Genomic DNA, 24,486 nt, shown 5'->3' with positions numbered 1-24,486 from the left:
GGATAAAACAATGGTATTCCAGGAAAAACGTCCGTCGGTAGTAATTGTCTGCAGATTTTATAATCATGATAAAATTGCTGCATTAGCAAAATACACTTTATCGCTATTTATGACTTGTTAAACACGTAAGCATAAGTGCTGAGCCTAAAGTAATATTACTGCAAGCATTATTTTTAAAACTATTTTACAGGATATTCCGCTTTGCTAAATTGTTATTGTTTATTGTCATGAAAATGTGGCGATATCGTATATATGTTTTAATGAAGCAATATGTTATTAATAATTCATTGTGGCGTATATTTAGCAAAAATAGCTGTCGTTTTACAGATTCCAGAATTTTTAATATAAATGAATGCTTTAGCACATTTTGAGCATAAGCACAGCACAATAAAGGATGAAAATACATGATCCCACCATTTCTATAAGTTCGCTGTATCAATTGATTAATGCTATTGAATGTATCATATAGCATAACATATTATGTAACATTTAAATTTTAATATTCGGTTTATGTTAGGCAATATTTCAATAAACTTTGTGTTATGGTACATGTATATGAAGTAAGTTTTACGATAAAAAAACATATTATGAATTATTTGTTTTGCAGAACAATTCGGCATTTTGATAAAATCTCATGTTTGTGTTTAATTAATACAAATAAAACATACAGAGACCCCTATGAATAACAGAAGAAGTTTTTTTTTTGCAAAACTCATGTTGAATTACAAATATCTGTTATACCATACACAGTTTGCCTTTAGAAATATCTAAGTTGAAACACAACAACGTGAAAGGGAAAAGACAGTTGCGATTGAATTGAAGAAATCTTTGGCATTTGGCCTCAAATCGGTGAAATGCCCTCACTGAGAAGTATTAATCTAGTATAGAAATATCAAGTAAACACTTTAGGCCTGCTAGTCATAGATTTCTCGACATAAGAAGGAACAATAATTAAATGTAACCTTGTTAATACTTTTAGCCCGTCAGTCACATCTTCTCATCTGGAAGCAAAGTCTCCATTTACATTTTGATCATTAAAAATCTACAGGTCAATCCTAAACATTGTGTTATTTTGACGAGGAATATGTTGTTTCAATAGTAAGAAGTTTTTGCTATTAATGTTACTCATTCGTGAATTTCGGGTATATCTATTTTGGCTGAAAAACACCAACTTCAAACCAACAACTTAATTATGAAATTATACAGAAAGTAAAGTCCATTTTTAATATTGATGATATAAATGGTTTCATCTAAGGTCACTTAAAGATGTCTAGAAAACAGATCATGTAACAAATACATTGGATAAGGGGGCCCAATTACGCAAATGATAACTTAAACAACAACACACACCACTTTTGGTCCGTCTGTCCGTCAATAAAGCGTGTTCCATTCTAACAAGAAAGGCATAGGCCTTAATAGAGCCCCATAATGTTATAGCCAAACAATATTTTTTTTTATACTTTAAGTGACATATTGAAGATAAGGAATGATTGAGTTATTAAAGTATACGTTATAAAGCAAAACTGCATGAATTTATTATGAACGTCATAGAACAGGAAAAACTGTTAAGGTGTAACAAAGATTTACATTTTTTATCTTTTAGCATATGGAATCTAAAATAGTTCCATTTTTCTTATAAATCTGAAATTTATATTCAAAGCTCCTGGAAAAAAACTATTCTTAGTATTCCTGAAAAGTTTATGTGTATCACTGAAACAACTTATGCATTACAGAGTAACGAATCACGCAAATACCTTCATTCAAGACATCCTGTCGTTATATCCAGAAAAAATTTATTTGTTTGATATTTGACTGATCGTAAGTAAAAACAAATCTTACAGGTGTCAAAACAAATTAATCAAAACTCATTCAAACTACTCTGTCAGTATTATTCATTTAACCTTTAAATCTTAAATATAACATGAATCAGACGGATACTTTAGATAAGTCTTGACCATGGCCTATCGCTAATCGTAATTAGCCAGACTATTTAAACCTTTAATCGCTTTATGTTTCACATAATTGTAATTCTACATAACGCTTTCAGAACGTGTGTTTTGTTTAGAAGTGTTTTAGACAAGCGGCTTACAGGAGAAAAAATAACATAAGTGTCAAAAATTATTACTTAGTTCAACTCGTTCAAGGTTTTTTTTTCAATTTTGCAAATGAAAAAAAAACAGCCTTAAGTCACAACATCACAATTAGTAAAAACATTAAAATTATAAAGAAAAAATTGCGAGGTTTTGATAAAAAAAAAAACCAGAACATAAAAGAATATTTTAATCGCCAATAGGGAATAATGCAATATTTAAGTTATTAAAAGTTTGTTATGATGTAAAAATAGTATCAAAGAAATGCAAAGTAATTGCACTAGCCTGCCTTATACTATAATTAAATATCTGCCTCACATCTTTAATATATGATATTAATTTGTAATCATATCTTTTATCCCCTTTGGCGCAAAAATACTTTTTGGGGATAAAACGATGAGAACACCACGGTCCAAAAGATGATTTGTTTGTTATTCATCAACTAATTTTTTTTCTCGACAAAGACAAATTGTGTGCATATCAAAGAAGAATTCATGGAGCGATAAAATCGTATTATGTTGAGGGTAACAACCTGTAAGATAGAAAGAAGTGTGAATAAGATGACATGAATTAATGATAGTATTGAAAAAATGATTTTTACTTACTCGCGATAAAGAGAAGGTCAAGTATATTCATTTGTTTTCATATACGTATTGGAACTCCGTCTGATATTTTGTTATATAAATTAACTGTTGCTTTACTTCTAGACAATTTCTAGGTAAATAAAGTCCTTATAGCTAACGTTCTTTACAACAATATTAAAATGACATTCATGTCTTTATTCTACAGCATAAGATTAATACTTCTAAAAAGACAGCAATTGTTCAAAAGACAATGCTCAACATTGGACTTTTTTAATTCATATACTATAAAAGCAAACAATACACGGATTACAAGGAGAAAAAGAAAAATGAAGCATAAAGAAAACCACAATCATTTTATGTAACGAAAGGATAGAATCAAAATATGCAATATGTTCATATGATTAGTGCTGTTGCATTGAAATACTTGATATGCTATAATAATTTATTTGTAAACGTCTACCACGTGCATTAGAAGTTTTCCATTACCCCATCTACTAAACATTATGAATATCAATTTGTTATTCAATAAACATGTTTTACAATTTGCTTTAACCAACAAACATTTGTCAGTTAAGAGATATCATTTTATGTTGAAGCCATCAAATACATGAGCATTGATAAAAATAGAAAACAATTAAGCAATGTTATTGCATGTTCTTCGCTGGGTTATAATGTTTATGCCTTGCAGCTAAATTATATATAAAATCTAGCACAAACAGACCGATTTATGACAACACTCACACGTGGCATTTAATGAGCGACACTTATACTTTGCCTATTTATAAATTGCTGATTAAAGAAGAGATAACCCTTATAGAACTTAAAACGTAATAAAATGTTGCCACTACATGGGCGTTTATATCTTTGTTGATATAATAGACGTTTTCTGGCAAAACACGAGTTGTTGATATAAAGTGCACACGACTGGTAAAGCAATGAATTGATAAATGGTAAAAACTGGTTTGTTGTTTGAATGATTCTTTGTTCAAATATGCTGACAATTATTATTCGCATATTGTTATAAAATAGGTATTCATCCTTTAGACAAAATTAGTTGTCTACGTGTTTAAAGTCCAAGTGTAAATGATCAGTGAAAATGATCAAATATATTATAACTTGGCATTTTGGCATAATTGTGTCCATTTCCTAATCTTACTGTGACTAAAACATCAAATATCAACGTGACATTTCTATCAATATCATTCCAAATGTATGGGTAACGCTTAACTCGTAAAAGAGTGAGGCAGCCTCATTTAATTTAGATAGCTTTTATATTTCATTATAAGCACTATTCAATATCAATTATTGGTCAATCAAAATTATAATTTTAAATGCATTACTTATTCAACTCATGATGACATCGAAATAATGTGAGCATAATGCCACTTTAAAGCGGAATACAACAAATCATGCAAATATCATTGGCAATTAAAAAAATAGTTGCTTACCGTTAAATAGATAATTGTAAACTGAATATTTGAAGAAACTACTTGGTAGTGAATTCTAAAGCGTGTAGCTTTAAATGTTAAAACAAAACTTTCAAAATTTGCACCGTTGAAATGATTTTTCTAATATTGATTTATTTTTATGTAAAACTAGGAAATTCAAATAATTCCATAATTTCCTTATGAATTAGGTTACTTTAGTCTCTATGATCATGCTGTATGCTATTTTAACTTATTGCTTTTAGTAAGATTTGATACAAAAAATGTAGACGTTTCTCATAAACGTCGCTCTGGGATCCTATAAATGTTTCCTTAATAATTCAATCATATTAATTAGGGGAATAAAATATTGGTTTTAGGTCAAGGTTTATCAAAGTGTTTAATCAATATTTAAAACAGAGGATATATCTGACAATTATGTCGCTCATTTCTAACGTTATTCTTAAACAGTTTCGAGATAAACATGCAGATAAACGTTTATTTGGGCACAAGTAATTTCATTAAACGGCGAATGCTGCTGTTCATAAAATGTATTTCTTTTCCTTAATATGATAAATCAAGAGAAATACAATATCCTGAAAAAACTCTTTCGCGTAATATGCTTTAAGGTCTTGGATTTTTATTATTTTCCGGGTAGATAAACACTGTACAGACAGTCGCTGTTTATAATGATTAACAAATATAGTAAAGAATCAAAACAATCATAAAGGTTGCTAAGCACGGGGAATAAAATTGCAAGCCCTCGGTTTAATTAGCCCATACATTATAAACATAGAACAATAGGTGTGCTGCTATAATAAAAAATACCTAAAGTGTTTATAGACAACACACTTTTATACAATATAATAATTACTCACCAAGCAATGTCAGAAATTGTACATGCTAATATAGTATAAGCGATGTAAGAAAAATGCTTTAAAGATATTGTACGTGTATTTCCATCCATTCAATTGCCTATGAAATTTCGACTTCAATTAATTATTCTAGCATTTCCTTTTTTTAAACGAGACTCCACTGAGGTTTTTCAAAACAAAGCGACTGGAAATACTTTTTTCAAGAAAATGCGGTCTAGACCAATATCTTATTTGCAAAATTTCAGATCAATCCGTTTATTTTTTCATAATAATGATTTTAATTGTGAACAATTAGACAAAATTGAAAAGCTTTTCTCTCGAATACTAGCACAGAAATACACAGAGTTTCAATATATTTCTGAGTATATTTTTTACTTTTTTTCTACAGTTTTTATATATAAAAAAATAATTTTTATGTTTTTAAGTGTTTTTTTTACCTAAGTCAACGGAGTTCTTTAACAAAATGCAATTTTATTTCTTATCCACCCACTTGCAAATATTAACACAAAAATTATGCAATATCTAATAACTGAACTGTCTGTCAAACAACTTAGCACCAATTTATCATTTATACTAAAATATACCTTTTTTAAGATTCGAAAATCGATAAATACCTTATGCTCCATCTCGTATCGCACAGACATATTAATAGGAAGCTTTCGAGTCATTTCCTTTGAAAAATTTAAATAATTTCTTCAATTATGCCTGTAAATTGCTCATTGTCATGCAAACAAAATATTGATGTTGTTATTATGAAAATACTAATAATGAATAAGTGAACGGTTTGTATCGTGTAAATATTATGTTGGTAGTCTGATATTAAGGAAAACATTTTCACCACAGAATATTAAAACCAAACTCTCATAAAATTGCTCTTTACTAAAATTTCTTTAATGACTAATGCACATCAATATGTAATTATACCATTACAATATAAATCCTGATATGTCGAACATTAAAAAAAAATAATAGTGACAAATATTTTTGTACCTGTATTATTGTCTGTATTAATCTCAAGGTACAAAGTTTGTTAATAACACAATCGTTTGAATACCAGCTATACATTAAATTCCTTAACAACTGCCTTATTAATTTGACAAAACAAAATTATTCGTGGAAATGATTTCTTTTTCCGTATACTCACTCAATAATCATGTTATTTGAAATGGATCAAATTATAACTTTGGGATATAAAATATTTCCGGAACACGGACTTATACAAGATAAAAGCCCTTCAGTGAAACAATATTAATTTGAGAGAGTATTTTTGTAATATATCTGAACAAAGTATGAGATAAACTGAATTTTTGTTAAACATAAATATATCTTACATGTTATTTGTGGGAAGTGAGCATCGGTCTGATATAAAGAATAACTAGAGATTAAAATTGTATTTTATTATAAGTGATAGAAATGTATAAGAATGTTACTTTATTTATCGAATCCGAAATTTAGAACAAAGTTTGTCTCATCATAAATAAGAACTTACGAAGATAGGTCACTAACTTAAAGAAATTGTTAAAGATTCGCTATTTTACTAAACAAAAGGGCATGAAACTGAACTTTTTTATTGATAAGGATAGACATATCAACCTAAATAATACCGTAAAAAAGATTTTACAACATTTGAATTATAACTTTGCTTATATGTGTTGATTAGATTACTTTGGTATCAAATTGAACAAATACAATTGAACGAATGGATTTGTAGGTAAAATTAAGAGAGTAAAATTTCGTTTTGTACAAATATTAAGTTTTAACATTATAACATGTAACACAAAACATAAACATACATTTATCATCTTTAAACGGATGCAATTTTAGTACATGCGACTGGAACAATATATATATATATATATAAAACATCATTAATTTTTGAAGCACGGTCTCATAGAATTTTCCAAATTTATATGCAGTGTTACCTTCAAGCTTTTTGTCATCCATTAATATCGCATGAAAAATTGTAAACATTTCTATTAACAAGTCGTTCATTTTTAGCTATCTTTTCATAAAACATTGACCATTGCTATCAAATAAAAATAGCAAGACTCTACGGTTTGAAGAAAAACTATAAGGCCCCAGGAACATAGAACATAATAATAATTTTACATCCATGTTGAAAAAAAATCACCCAGGTTTTAATAAAATACATAAGAGGTTAATCGAACAATAATGTATTTGTAGTGGTATTGATAGTAAGTAGAAAATGTATATTTGTTGTAAATAGACATATTGAAGTATGTTAAAATCTGGGAAAAGGTAACTTCTAAAGCAATAGCAAAATTCTAAACAGTTGAACATTACATACTAGCTTTTATCAAAATCCAACTTCTTCGAGAGAGATAGTGAAAACTGCAACATCACTCTAGCCCCCTAACACCGGCTTAAGCGGTATCATAACGTATTGGGATCAAGGTTTCGAAGAAAAAGAAAAAAAAAACAGTCCTAAGTAGTTTGCTACAAACATACACATTTCCCACACAACAAAGGGCTCTGTTTTTAAACAACATTTTTATAGCACAATGAGCACGAAAACAATACAAATATATCCCAGAAAAGAAATATTCCAAAGGTAGCAATTGTCAACAGATCATATGATGATATTATTGCTGCATTAGCAAAAGACATTGTATCGACATTAAAATTTAATGACTTGTGAAACACGTGAGCATAAGTGCTGAGCTTAAAGCAATTTAACTGCATGCATTATTTCAAAACTATTTGACAGGATATTCTGCTTGCTGAATTGTTATTGTTCATTGGCATGCAAAGGGGATATTGATGTCGTTATAGTTTTGCAATATGTTATAAAACAATGAAAGAAGACATAAAAGCATTTTACAAATTTCTGAACATTTTGATTGTACAGAAAAATGCATTAACAAAGTTGTTACACATTGAATCCACATGGTAAGATGTAAATACGCTGTCCCATCCTTTGCTTGAAGTTCAATGTATCATTAAAATAAAGCTATGGAACGTATTCTAAAATAAGTATCATGTAAAAGCAAAGATATATTATTGTGAAAGTTTGTCATGTGTACTTGTTAAGTTAAATTGTAAAAGGTAAAAACACTTTTTGTATGAGGACCTATTTCGCAAGATTATTAATGAGACGTGAATAACTGCTTTATATTCGTCTTCGTCTTCGGAAATATCTAGGATGACACATAAAAACGTAGCACTGTGCCATTTGACATTAAATGGATAAAATGCCCTCAACGAAAAACATAAATCTAGTAAAAGAATTATCAAGTAAACACTTTAGGTCTGCTAGTCATAGATTCTCTGACTTGAAGAGGAACAATAATTGAATGTAACCTTGTTAATACTTTTAGCCCGTCAGTCACATCTTGTCAGCTTGAAGTAAAGTGTCCATAAACATTTATTTTTTGATCACAAGAAATGTAAAGGGTAATACTGGAAATTGTAGTAATTGACAGGGGGAACAATGTTGTTTGAATAAAAAGAAATCTGTAATATTTGTAACGTATTGATACGATTTAAGCAAATCAATTTCAGCTAACATAAAGCGCCAGCTTCAGCTGTCAATCATAGATAAAGGTGTTACAATTTGAAAAAAACATAACTAAGTATTGACATTTGCCAATACCTCCGTTTATTTGTTATTATGCAATTTTTAAATCCTAAGGTTTAAGGTTTCGATCACGTGTTTGATCTTAATGTTTCGTATTTAACAAGTATTTATTGATTTTGGTGTCTGTTTCTTAAGATACTCTTAGAATAAAATCAAACAATGATTGTAATTATTACGTGTTTACATATCTTGCATAACTAAGATAAACAAATAATAACAAATCCTGCCTTTTAGTACAGATACAAGACAATACCACGTGTATCTAAGTATTTGATCTTTGATTGATCGTACAGAACAATAAATTTTACATGTGTCAAAACAAATTAATAAAATCTCAATCAAGCTAAGCGACCTGTCAATGTAAGTTCATAAACGTTTAAAACATGTGAAGTGTAATGGAAGGATATTAAACAATCCATAAACCTTGACCTATCACTGATATCCAGATAATCCAAGTCATAATCCGCTTACTGATTCAAACACATAATTGTAATTCGGAAAAAGGTTTTCAAAACTTATGTTTTGTTAAGAGGTGTTATAAACGAGCAGCTTATAAAATAGAAAATAACAAAAGTGTTAAAGACTGTTACGATTTCAAGCCCAATAGAAGATTATAATTCAACTTTTGAAATGAAAAATACTGTGATTCGTAGGCAAATAATATCTTTATAGATAACCTTCTAGGCGACGATATTAACAGCCATGTCTTTATTCCATGACATAAATTGATATTATTACAAAGACAGTAAAATGTTCAAAATACAATGCTCATCATTGGACTTACATATTTAGGATATTAGGATTTCATACGCAAAATATATACAAGTGCTCTTACAGTGAAATACAAATGCACTTGATATGCAATAATAATTCATTTGTGAACATCTTTCATTTTCATTAAAAGTTTGCAATTATGCTATCTACTAAACATTATGAATATTACTTGGTTATATTAATAAACAAGTTTTACAATATGTATTAACCAACAAACATTTGTCGATTAATAAGCATCACTTCATGCTTAAAAATGAAAACAAGCCAATAAAATCATGACAAACATATGCATTGATAAATATAGAAAACCAATTGAACAATGCTATTGCATGCACTTCGCTGGTTTATAAATAGTTTTCCTTCCAGCTTAAGTTTATACAAAATGTACAACAAACATATTGTTAAATGACTTTCACGGTGTATTTAATGAGCGACACTTATGGTTTGCCTATTTATGAAGAGCCGATAAAAGAAAGAGACTCTCTCAAAGAAACAGTAAAGTAAAGTAATAATGTGTTTCCACTATAGCGCTTTAATACCTTTGTATTTTTATAATTGATACTGCCACGGATATAATAAAAGTATACAGAAGACACATAACGGGTAATTAAATGGTAAGAAATATACTCATAAAATTGTTATTTTTTTACAGTAAACTCTATAATGAGTTATGCACAACAATTGCAAAGGATTTTTTGTAAAATGATTAAAATTAGCTGTGTACATTAACGAAAGCCATACAAAAATAGTTGACAGACTTTTTGAACGATATGTTTCAAATATGCAATCTCTTTGAAATAAAACATAGTGCAATCAATCTAGCACGAAATAAATGAGCACATAACATTGAAGTGTAAAACTGGGAAAAGGCAGAGTTTGTTATACTTTTGGGATACTGTGTATACATAAATAATAAATAAGATATCCTAAATTATGTTTCGACTTTCTGTGTCATTTAAGCTTTTATATATAAAAACTATGCATTTAAATGTTCAAAATAACAATCAGTCGACAAAACAACAGCACATGTCAAATAGAATGGGGCATTTATTAAGTCCATTTAAGAAACCAAAAAAATGAATTATTTTCCATACGGTCAAAACATTTCGGGGTAGATTTTACTTGAAATTTATTTTAATCACTTTCTCTATAGCTAAAACGTTTTGTTGTAGATTTTACTTGAAACTTTATTTTTAAAAAAGCAAAAGATCTAATTGAACATTTATTTCATTTAAACCGAAATAAAGTACATATAAGCGGAGGTTTCGATCCTCATCAGTAGAAGAAATGTGTATTGAATAAATATATAAAGAACAGAGTAAAATGTAATATCACGTAGACTAACTCATGGATACTTAATCAGTCTATTCATCTACATTGAAATGAACTTTACACATTTTCAAAGTAATCTGATTTAAATGGCAGAAAATCATATAATAATCGGGAATAGTTCACGTATTTATAGAGAAAAACGGAATGCCTAAAATACGTTCAAAACGAAAAAAAAATGAAAATGTTGAAGGTTTTTCGGTTTGATTGATCCTGTTCATGGGTGGTACTGGAAAGTGCAAGTTTGTCCACGCCCCCTAGCACCGGCTTAAGCATTTAATGTCGAACTTGTAAAAAATGACCGCCTGGTAAACGCTTAAACGGGACTTCAACTTTCTATTGTCAAAACTGTTGAAGCAATTATAATCATTATTTTATTAAGAAAAAATCACAAAAGCTTGAATTTAACAAAATAGAGCATTAACCCTTGGTATTAGGCAGGACATTGACAAAAAGTTTGCCCCTACATTACATACGTTGGTAAATAATATATATTAAAAAGAAAAGATTAAATCGAGGGATTAAGATTATATGTGACCCACATTCGAGTGCAAAAGTCAAAGAAATGTAATCAGCTTGAGGTATTTAAAAGATAATAATTGCTGTTTTCGATTTAAGTTTCGTAATAAGTGTTTTTAACAACTAGGTGTTATTCTAGCAGAAAACACAATGCAAAAGGTGACATGAGCGTAAGATCGTTATAATATTATTTCACTTGAATGATGTCTATCAATCGAGAGTGCAAAGATTAGAATAGTAAAAAAGTATCACAGCATTTGGAAATGGTAGCTTTATTATCTAAAGGGTATAACCTTGAAAGTTTTTACCCGCGTGGGAAATTCGTATTTGTCGATTGAACACAAGTGATATTTTCTGTTCATCTTTTTTTTTCAAGGTTTCAGTGGCTTCATGCACGTTAATACGTGAATACTGTGATATAGTTTATAAACTATAATTTTATGCATTACCACTTAATAAAATATAATAATAACAAAATAAAAAAAATAATTTTCGAATATATTCATAAGAAACAAAGAAAAGTGCAACATAAATAAACCAAGTACAAGTATAAAAACTTGAAGGGGCAGATACAAATAACTTCACTGAGATTAAATACGGCTGCATCATCTGTGAAAATAAAATAACAGAATAAAAATTCAGAAATGGAAGTTCCAAAGTATATGTTGTATTTTGATACTTTGAAAGAAAAAATACAGATTAATATTCAATATGAACTTACATCCAAAGTCCTAATATTTCCAAGACAGATGTATAGCATATCTGTTTTATGTTAACATAATTCGGAACATGTTTATGTTTTAATCCATTAGTGTAATACATTTACATAGACAATTCTTGTCGTGACGCTTAGCATAATTATTGTAAAGGAATTATTGATGTACAATAATTACGAACCATTAATCAAATTAAATCTGGTGTCAAAAGTTCAAGCAAAAGTAAGGAATATTTTAACTGGAAATGTTTCAAGAAAAATGAACTTTGTATCGTGTGGAGGCCGTAAAAAGTCACCCCCGAACATTCAACTAAGTAAGAGAAAAAAGAACCATAATAATGGTTTAAATGACTACCTTTTCAATGATGTAAAGATATAAATACATAATATACTTTACGAAATTAATGTCTACACTTGAATAATCATGTTGATTCTCATATTTTTAAGGTCATCTAGAATACGAATTACTTCTGTTTTAATACAAATTAAAGTAAAAATGTTACTTTCTTTGTTTTTCCTTTCTTCACAGCTTTTGAAAATATCGATAAGAAACTGGAAGTTTGTTGTTTTGTTGTTGTTGTTGTTGTTTTTGACGACAATATCAGTCATTAATCGCATGTAACATGTTAATTATTACTTAATGTTTGAAATATTTATAATATTTTCTTCAATTCTTAGTACATTGTCCTCAAGTTTGATTGTCTTTGTCCGAGGCAACTAACTTTAACAGTAATTGTTTTCGTTTTGATTGCTAAACCGTGAGCAATATTTTATATCAGAAAGTAATATCCGTCCAAATTTATTCTTAACAATATTCTTTTTTCTTGGGAGTATCTTGTTCTCCCCTTTAGTTAAGCGAAACTAATTGGATACATAATATTGTCAAATGCGATCCTCTCAGTCAAATAATCTGGATTTGAAGAGTTCTGTTTCTTCGTCGTAATCAACAGTGGTAACAAACGAAAATTCTCTCAACCACAGACAAATTGAATTAATGTCAAGCAGTGGATCATTTAACGATAAGACGAATGATGGATGAGGACCTATTAAATGTGATAAAAAAGGGGAAACTAAATAACAGTGCAAGTTTGTAACGGCGTTTTTCATTGGACGCTTATACGACTATTATCTTTATACACAGTTTCTGTCAAGTTAAGCATTATGTATTGCATATTTACATAAAATAAAAGTATTTTGCTGTATTTTGAATTAAGTATTAAATATATTTGACAGTTTATATGGCCAGAAATCAGAAGATGTTTATTAGATAGAGATAATATATATTAATTTATTTTTAGTTCAAAAAACTGGCTGTCGAAAGTTTATAGACTTGCATTTATTTTTAAGGTCTGCATCTCAAGGACAAAAACATGTGCATGCTACTTTTTGTATATTTGTTTTACACACTATAAGTCTTATCTGAAGCCGGTGCCAGGGGGAAGGAGGGTGAACAGTAGATTCCAATAACCACTATCGTCCAAAAGAAGGCTAAATTAAACCGAGTTTGTAACATTTCTAAATTACAGTTTTGCTCTTCTTTGTCGAATCTTTTTTTTCTCTTTTTTGGAGATGTCGGATGTATCATACAAAGTCTAACCTGAATATTCTTTACATACTTTTTTGAAGACATTATCTCTCTTTAGTGTAACAATCATTATCTGTAATTTCGTCTCTTATAGACTTATATTATATAAATAACACATGGGTTTGTGGGTAACAGTAAAAATATCATCCCGAGAAAAATACTGTTACCCGAGGCGTAGCCGAGGGTAACAGTATTTTTACGAGGGATGATATTTTTACTGTTACCCACAAACCCATGTGTTATTTATTTTATTACCCCGAACAAAAATACTGAGATGATCTGAAATTGTCAACTAAATCTAACTGTAACAAAAATAAACCAAGAGTAACAATAACTAAACTGTCCTTACCTTTTAAGTTTAAGTGTACTTTACTGTATGCTTACTTGAGAAGTTTTCTTTTTCTTTTATTCTTTAAGCATGTGATGATATCTACAAACCATAAACACACAATAAGCTAGGTTTTATTTAGGAAACAAAACACTAACCCATTTACACGGTTATGATCTGTGAAATCTGATCCTTCTGTTTCCAGAATATTCTTAGCATGGTTTTTGACAAAATTACGATGATATCCTATGTCCACCATATCTGTAACGTTTCACTGATTTAATTTGTTAAATAATCCTTTGTTGCATGCTTAAATATTCTGCATGTACACAGTTTCTGTCAAGTTAAACATTATTAAAAAAAAAGTATTTTGCTGTATTTTAAATTAAGTATAAATATATTTGACAGTTTATAAGGCCAGAAATCTGAAGATGTTTATTAGATAGAGATAATATATATTGTTTTATTTTTAGTTTAAAAACTGGCTGTCGAAAGTTTATAGACTTGCATGCTACTTTTTGTATATTTGTTTTACACACTATAAGTCTTATCTGAAGCCGGTGCCAGGGGGAAGTAGGGTGAACAGTAGATTCCAATAACCACTATCGTCCAAAAGAAGGCTCAATTAAACCGAGTTTGTAACATTTCTAAATTACAGTTTTGATCTTCTTTGTCGAATCTTTTTTTTTCTCTTTTTTGGAGATGTCGGATGTATCATACAAAGTCTAACCTGAATATTCTTTACATACTATTTTTGAAGACATTATCTCTCTTTAGTGTAACAATCATTATCTGTAATTTCTTCTTTTATAGACTTATATAAATTCTTATCTTTCTTTATTACTTATTATGTGTAACGACAGTATCAACACTTATTCCATGAAAAATTATAATGAAATCATCTCCATTAACACGTTGAGTTGTGAAAATAATACGTAGTGGCAATAATTAGCTTTATAGGAAAAGATAAGATATAAAAATGGACATAAAAAGGAATTAAAAATACGTATTTTATGGAAGCAATTCATTATTGATCAATTTTATGGATTTTTTTCTATGAATTTCTTAAACTGTGTATTGATATAACGTATAATTAATTGTGGAAATAAAAACAGCAGGGTGCTTTCAATGGTGTTGATTGTGCTTTTTAAGAAAGAATGGATTAATCTGCGAGAGCATCTTTCACTCCTTTGCAATTCTATCGGTATTGCATCCAACGTGAAAATCAACGAACAAAAACATTTGAGGGCACAAGGGCAGTGCAAGGAGAGGGAGACACGCTTGATTGTTACAAAATTACTAAGCCTTTATTATAGTCTTGAATCAAAGTCTTAGTCTTGAACCCAACGCAGTAGAGATGTTGTAAAAACAATAGCACTTTTGTACTATAAATGGTTAGCATCAATTTTACTGTAGATGGTATTTACATTTTCATTTTATTATTATATCTTATTAAATATATAGTCTGACTTATAAAATCATTTTCAGGAATTGCTTCGTTCCGGTTGGATACCTTTTGATTTGACAAATCTTTAATACACAATATGATATAAGAGAGGTTTCTTGTCATCGGAAATGATATGTCGTTATCAGAGCGCAACAGCAATGAACAGGTTCGCTGTCTTCACAATTGTTTTATCAATATTTCTAATTATTCTAGGTCAATCAATACAGATACAAGTGTCAATTTAATTGCTCATTTCCACAAATCAAAAAATAGAAGATTGAGTCGTGAGTGCATAATTAGACCGACAAAGAACTACGACCAACGCTGTAAAGTAGAATGTTTATCAACAACACATTAAAGGGCTATATTTAATGCGTTCATATGGAATAATGTAAACCCTTTGAGAAGCTGTTAAATTAGAATTGTTACAGTGATTGTTTAAATTTCTTTTTCTAATAACTCAATAATGAAACAACCCATACATCTCTTGCAAAAAGTCCAGTGAAATGTGTTGATTTTAAGTAGGAGACCATTTCTTGAGCTTTACAATTTTCACGACCGGTCATGAACAAACGGATGTTCAATTTTGCCATTAAAGGCTACCTTTTTGTTAATGCGAATTGTATTTTTTGCACATACACAGGCTTATAACATCTTATTTCAGTTACAATTGTGTCGGTTTCTTTTTGGTTTCATTTGTTTTGTTTTCTTTTTTTCTTGTTGGGTTTCACGGCGTACCACTCACATTCCGTAAGATTCCGACCAACAGCGGTTAGGGGCAAATGTTGATTTTGTATTTGTTAAACCCATTAATATGATATATGTATTTTACCGTGATTTCATTTATGATCAGCTTGTTAAGATAAGAACAAACATCATGCAGAGTTCCTTCTTGGAAACAGCAATTTAGTGCTTAATTTAGAATGCAACATGTGTTTTAATCATTGTTATTGAAATCTCGGTTAATTTATTTCGCTTAATGTTAGCCGAGACCTTACTATACACATCATTGATATTGTATAAACAGGTTAACGAGCGTGTTTGATTAAAAGAAACATTAATGTGACACATGTAAAACTCAATCAACATAATTAATTAATTTTCTGAACTGTTATTGACAACATGTCGTTGGAATTTCGCGTTAATGAATAGCTTTACGATCGCTTACAAGGTAAAACTATAAATGTACTATTAAATTCCGATTTCAGGACATACTTTTTATATATTTCATCTTTATTTTAAAATATTATGCAATATCGTGTCGTTATTTGATACAAAGATTCATGGCTAACGTTGAATTTAGATAATAATTTAATTACATTGTAAACTGAGTTAATTACCAAAACAACTTCTAAACAAGCAAACAAACCCTTACTACGCGGATATCACAGTCGAAAACTGCAAAATCAGTCATTATGTACATTATTACTTTAATCCTGAATCCTTTTACGTCTTTAACTTCTTTCCTATTTATTCTCCTAAAATCTAAGTACATTTGTTTCAAATTTGATTTTCTTGAATTATGAAATGAATTTGGCTCATCTGGAGACACGCGACTTTAAAGCTTTCTAAGCATTTTATTTATTATCAGATATTGTACTGAGGAGTTGCCAGGAACGCTTAGGCTTTTTTAAATTATTTAAAAACTAATATAAATCTTTAAAGCCCATCGTTTATAAAACACACTTTGATTCCATATGGCATTATTCTTTAATTTACTGTCTCCACACTACATTTCCTATAAGAAACGTTTGTCTGTTATCAACTTTTAATCTTAGACCCAACAGATTGAGACCTCATGAAATTACATGTCCCCCCCCCCCCTCAAACGGGAAATTAGCAGAACTTAAGACAATTAATGGCAAAGTGCTTTTTAGCAGACTAATAAACCCTTCGGAAATTTCGGAAATAAAGCAGTGAGTAAGGTCTGCACTTACCTTGTCTCCATTTGCTACTGATTAAGCCTGTCTAGTGACATCGTGAAGCTAATTTTGTAACTGATGGAATGAATTATAGCCAATGGCGTTTCAATATAAATGTTAACTATAAATTTAAGTTAAATATCTTAACATTTTAATGAGAAAAAAAACTAAAACAATGATACAAAATTAGTTGCAGCTTTTCGTCAAAGGATTGGGAATATTTAAGATTAAAGACCACTGCTTCCAAAACAAAATCATTTGTAATTTATGTTGTTTTTTTCTTCAATAACTTCGCTACTACGTAATCTGTATATAACGAATCTTAGTCTTTCAAAGGATTTTTAATTTTAGTGGATGTATTTATTCTTGACATGCTTGAGTAAGTACGTAGAAAAATGAACTTGTCCATAGCTTTCTTTTTATATGAATATTACGTGCGTATGGTTATAACAGCATTCATTACGTGGCTTATAACTGATTTAATCTTTGCAACTTGTAACTTGGAAATAATTTGATTTCATCGCTTTTCTTCATAACCATGTTAAACAACGTTTCCATAGAATTCCATATAGTAATATATCTATAGACATTTGTTTTTGTAATCCAAGTGAATGTTTTAATTTTCATTAGACATGAGATAGCTTTTCTTTTTGATTCACTTTTCCAAAGCAAAGATGATTCAGATAAATAATTACAGCAGAGCTATCTTTAAGTACCCTTTTCCCCATTGTTTTATCAATATTCTTTATTATTTTAGGTCAATCAATAGGAACACACGTGTCATTTTAATTGTTCATTTCCATATTAACAATTAAACATAATATGCTGTAGAATGCATGAAGCCAAAAAGAAAAGGAAATGCATTGTTTAATAAAAACGCTATTCTGATTTTGATAACGAGTAACCACGAAACAAGAAACCATTTCCAGTAAAATTATAGTTCAGATCTGTAAAGAGTATAGCGCTATATCATATGCAATATTTTTTATAAAATTCATCAACAGTAAACTGATATTAGTCTGCTAATATCATGGTCCATATTCGAAAGAGTTGTAACAAAGCATGTCCCTGTTATTTTAACACATGAATATTCTACGTTATTTAAATAGAAAAACATGTACCGGAACAAAATAATTATCTGCTATTTTAAGTAGGGTTTTATCAATAGGCAATGATTTCGTGTATTCACCATTTTAAAGGCAATTTACTTCAAATTTATTCATACATGCATTTGGAAGTATCATTTTTCAAAATTCAAAAAATATTATTTTCAGCAGAGATATAGCTTGATACACTTAAAGGTGACACCACAAAGGAAATAAATTGTTAAATAAAACAGTAACTCTTGATTACATGCGTTTTGGTTTCGATGAACCACAAAAGAAAGAAAGGACACTTCCAGTTACTTATGATTGAAATCAATAAATCGTCAAAACTTTTTTTACAATTTGCAACTAGCTTTTCGTGCCACTGTTTTTAAGCGATACTTGAAAATCATTCATTTCTTAATTACTTTAATATGTGACAAATAAAGGGAAGACAAAACACACATGGAATATCATATCGTTAGATATAAAGTTATCTTTTGTTGTACAAACCGTGTCACAGCTTGCAGCAAGAAGGCACATATTTTAAATTGTTGTTTTTTTTAACCTGAACATACACATTAATTGCTTTACATAAATCAACTTACATTTGGTCGATATTCTCGAAGCAGTACAAGTAATGTCATGATAATGTTGTTTAACATACTTAAGTTTTTAAAGATATTCCGACATTAATCTCGAGAAACAGTCAATTGCCTGTCAAGCCTTCGTCTCTGTTCAGGTCATTAAATTTTAAGCAGTATTCATGCATATCCATGTTTTGCATTATATACACATGTAAAACATTGAAATGTTCAAGACATCAATTTTACATCATTATTGTGTGCCTGCTTGTATTATTTATCTGTCACTTTAATTAGATTTGGAATTACTGGAAATACTATCTGCAATAAGACTCATCTTTTAATAACAAGATAGTTTTAAATGTAGTGAGGTTATTTTCGTATCTCTTATCGCTAATGTAAGCGTAATTGATAAATGGATATTATTACTGTTTCCATTAATTTACACAAAAGCTTCGAGACTGAGATTGGCAACTTCAGCAATCTGCCCTTGTTCTAGGTTGTTTACGCAGGCATATATGCCAAAAGGAACAAGTCTCTGCGCGGGATAGCCAACAAACTATTTATGTCAACATCATGCTTTCAGGTAAAATGAGCTAGAGTCTGTAAAAATGACTTGACAACAAACCAAAATAAGAAATATGTCACCTTGATTTAGTAATATTTGTTTCATGTGACTCTGTAAAATCAAATTATCAATTAAATAAACGTTTGAAAACTGTCGAAAATGCAGATAATAATAAACCTGGTATAATGTTTCTTTCGCTGCAATCTAAAAAATCCTCATTTTGTATCTTAATGTCACTTTAATTGATAATTAGATGTAAATTAAATGAAATCACTGCCAAGTTATAAATACATATTTTCAGTTAAACAAGATTTAAAACAGATAATCAAATTTTGCACAGGTTCATACCATCCTTCTTACTTAATTGTTAAAGAATAATTTAATTAGAAAATTGGTAAGATGTGAAGTGCCATATAATTTGTAAACAGTAAAGGCAATATTATGGTAGAATTCTAAAAATTCAACGATAAGCGCAGCAGACATACATAATTCAGGACTTATTTATAAATTTCGAAGCTATTTGCAATGACTAAAATTATGGACCAAAGACAAGGGGAACTGACATTAAAAATTTAAGTCTTATTATTAATATCTGAAACAATTTGATGATTGGAGGAGACAGAACTTTTTTCTCAAGCATCATAACTGTTCATACATGTTTAACATGAAGCCATCGGTAGAGAAGAACCGATTAATAGCACATCTCATCGAAGTCTTGTGCAAAGAACAGCAGTCAATTGACGATCCCGGAAATATTAAACTTAAAATCACACAGTAAATAGCAGGAATGTATTAGTTTTTTTCGTGCTATGCAACTGTTTAAGATAATATCTGAAATAGTTAAAAAGCTATTCTGTAATGACTTCCTGTATTTTTAGATTAAATGTGCAATTAGGAATCTAAGACAGAACTTACTACCGAAAGCACGATTAATGACATATTTCATTTAATGCAATCAGTGACATTTTAAAGGAATACTTGCCTTTATATCGTTTGATGTGTGTACAACTATTAAACATTCCTAGGAATGTAACTTTGAATTGTTAAAAAGAGTAAAATTCTTACGATTTGCATCGGCCTTTTCAAAAATAAGCAATGCTTTACTCGTGTTATGAATCTTGTACAATTTATCTGAAAATGATACATGTATATGAATTTTCAGGAACATGAGATTTTTATATGATGCAAGTTACTTATTCAAGTCTAACGACATTTTTTATATACTATTATTTATAAATAAAATGAAATTTGCATGTGAGAGTTTTAAATATAGACACTTTAATTTGTGATATTGTTCACTTAACTTAATGGTAACATCATTAAATAAATACTTTAAAAGTAACAATCAATTAGATTACATGTGTGTTCCATCAACTGGAAAAAACATGCAATTGAAACCCATTACAATAAAATAAGAATGTACTGACGAAAAGCAATATTTTAGATATTCGCTCACTTGATATTATTAACAAAACAAAACAAACGGAGCTGCATGCACCGTCCTCAACACGTCAATGTCCTGACAAGTTGAAGGATAAATCAATATAAATTAACTTGATATAATTCAGAAGTGCAAATTTGAACTGAATTTCGTCATTGGCTTCAAGAAATTCTAGTAAGCTCTCTGAATTTCGTTTACCCTTTGAATCATTTTGACCTACATTTGTCATAAATTTATTGAATAATTCACGAAATAATAATATTATGCTTGATGTTATCATTCGTAAATGATTAAGTGTTTTGCTTGATAAAGACAAGTATATTCTGAGAGAAAACTAATATGCAATTTTTTTTGAGAAATAGACGTCTCATTTTGATTTGGTCAATACATCAGCCAATCGCGTTGAATAATACAAGAAACATTATTAACACTAGTGAGGTTGTTGTTGGAAATCTTAAAGATAACAGAACAAAATTATTGTTTTTAAGTGCCACTGCTTTCGATTTCTTATCTATATTGAAAGTGCTTCAATCGCGATTTATCCAAATTACTGTACAAGTTCAAACAAAACAATATTCTTCTCGACTAACATTAAGATGTCAAATGGTATTATTAATATTACTGTTACATTATAAATGGTGCATGCTGCATTTAACAACATAATCAACTGTACATTATTTAAAATATTATGGGTTGTTCGGTAACAAGGCTTTCATTCCAACCAAAATTGTCACTTTCCGGCATCTTGAAACGACTATATGATATCAGTTCTAAATGCAGATCAAATATATAAAAACAAATTACAGCTTTATCAACAAAAGCACGTCATGTGGTATTTACGCTTGTCTGTTAAAAAAGGCGCTACTCCAAAAATATTGCCCCTTGTCTACCAACTACACCTTATTATGCTTAGCAAATATACCAAGTTTCATGCTGATCTCAATATTTAATTTTTGTTTGATAACTACTTAGGTTTATGTCGATGTCAATGTAATGGTATATTAACACAGCTATCTCTGAGTTCTTTGTTTTCTCATTTTTTATCAATATTCCTAATTATTACAGGTCAAGCAAATTAAATACAGACATTGTCATTTAATTGCTCTTTACCATATCTATTGAACATTAATTCATTGTCATTGGAGAAAACACATAAGATAACACATTATTGTCCAATATTGGAGTACAAAAGTACAAAAACGGCGTTACGTAGATCTGTTCAGATATTGTGAATTTAGATTGTAGGCAACCAATAGTACATACTAGATTTTGGCATACATTTGTAAAAATTAGAGCCGCGACTTACAATTTCGATAAAGTTCTGTAAGGCTTTAGCAGCCTTAAAAATTACTGCCTGGACATAGCCATTTCACTTTTTAGACTTTATTTTGAACATAAAAATTTATCTTTTGTAATTAAATCATTGTTTTACAATTTTCTTTAGTATTTTATAAACAATATCGGAAGGATGAGAGTTCGTTAGAAGTTTCGGTGATAGGACATATACTTCGATTATACTTCGACGCAAAGAGGCAAATGGATTCCTGAAAGGGAAACACAATTGAGTGAACCCTACAGTGGGCCACCATAAAAAGTTATAGATGGAGGTCCCGAAACTCGTTGGACAGCAAATAAGATTTAAGCCTTCGTTTGTATTTCGTCAATTTAATGTTTAATGCATATAAGGGAATTTTACAAGACATGTTGAATTGATTTATGGGAGATAATTCAGACATTTCTTTGCTTTTCAAAACTTTCTAGCTTGTATCAAAGAAATCAACAAACAGTATAGAACTGTTTGGCTGTCGGGATTATATGTTTGTCACTATAATTTTGAACTCCCCAAGGAGATGTCTTAAATTAGATAAATTTTCTTAAAAAAATTTCGTGAGATTATTTTCGTAGCGAGTGTAATTAAGAAATGGATAGTATTACTGTTTTCAATTAATTTACACAAAAAACTGTAATAAAGTCAACCATTTGTTTCTAGCGCAGTCTTAATAAACCCCGAACTTAACTGTTTGTAATCATCTGACTGACCGGAAGCAAAAACACCAAACCCTGCATTATTATTAATTTTTTAATTGAGTAAACATGACAAATGTTAAGATCCAACCAAATTTTGGGACGGTTGTTGTAGGTAAATATAGTTACTTTACATTAATAAATCTTCTATTGCACCCATCTGATACATTTTGAAATCAACTTTTAAACTTCAGACACAACCCAGCCACACCAACAGAGCACACAAAACGCATAAAATTATGCATTGTATTGACTGAAACATTTATCTCTTAGACATAGAAGACAAACATGTTCGACAAATATTACATATAAATATGTTGAAATGAACTTAATTTGATCAACAGAAAATATCAACAAACTATGAATTCCTCCTTTCACTTTAGTTAATTTGTCCCCAATTTTTAATTCCTACTTTATATTTTCATGTTTTGATATCTAAATAAAATGTAAATTGCGTGACGAGTAATGAAAATGTAACGTCTTCGAGAAAAAATAAAACCTGCACGATATTAGTCCGTGCAGAATCCTCATTTTGATTTTCTTCGGCATCATCTAAATACAGATTACGATTTTCCTGAATCCCATTAATCAAAGGGCTCGTAACGTTATGTCGATCGGATCCACATTAATCACTTCCCCTAAGAAGGACACTCGCTGTCATTTATAAAACAATGTATTGATTAAGTTGACGAAGTTAACTAGCAAAAAGTACAAATAAAAAATTAAAGCGGGATAAGAACACAGCAAAACAAAAACGATATAATGGAAATAGTTTAAAAAGACTTCCACACTACTTGTTGTAGTTCATAATGGAGACAATATATCTTATTGTTTCAATATATCCTAAGATGATAATCATGATGTTGTTGATGATGGTGGTGATAATAATGATGATAATAATCATCATCATCATAATAAATTAATAAGGAAAGTCGAATTTCGAAAATCGTCTCATGTAAATGATAAGTCATGTATACAGGCATCAAGTCACTATGCGAACATAATTCGTTATATAAATGTTGGATCACACAAATAACCGCTTATGAATCAAGCAAATGAAATACTCAGCTGTTGATACAGAACTAACAGCTGCTTATATTTAATTGAAAAGGAGCGTTCGTAAGTCTCATTGTCAACACTGTTATAAACAGCTGTTTCAACCAATGACACTTAAGAACGGATCTACGCTGAAATTACACAAAACCATTTTAAATGGCCTCGACCTGTTTTATAAGTACATTTAGAAACTTTCAAGTAAATATGACAAACGCAAGGAAGAAATGATTAGCCGAATTGTTCGTCGGATAGATTTGTAGACACCCAGCATAGGATCAGTAAGTATCATTTATTTAGCTTCCTGTACAAATTAATGCCAAAGTGCTTTACTATTGTATATCACTGATTTTCACGAAGGTTTTGACAGTCATCACTTCTTTCTTTTGAAGCCTTATTCGAACATAATATTGGACACGGGTAATAATTTACAAATCGGCTTGGTATAAACAAATTTTAAAACGTACACGTTTTTGAATAAATTCGTTGGTCAAAAGCAATCTTGCTCAGAAATTCTACACACAGAATAAAGTTAGACTA

At 29.6% G+C, this 24,486-nt stretch overlaps 1 protein-coding gene across 1 annotated transcript in view; it reads right to left on the bottom strand.

The window, feature by feature from the left end:
* The window catches only part of LOC132744714 (corticotropin-releasing factor receptor 2-like), a 165,278-nt gene that overhangs the window by 47,352 nt on the left and 93,440 nt on the right, over positions 1 to 24,486 (bottom strand). The gene's annotated exons all lie outside the window — the stretch shown is intronic.

Source organism: Ruditapes philippinarum, unplaced genomic scaffold, assembly GCF_026571515.1.
Source record: "Ruditapes philippinarum isolate M1 unplaced genomic scaffold, ASM2657151v2 ctg1007_1_1_1_1, whole genome shotgun sequence".
Classification (NCBI taxonomy): Eukaryota; Metazoa; Mollusca; class Bivalvia; order Venerida; family Veneridae; genus Ruditapes; species Ruditapes philippinarum.
The sequence above is the reverse complement of the archived record's forward strand: the minus strand, read 5'-3'. Positions and strand labels throughout refer to the sequence as shown.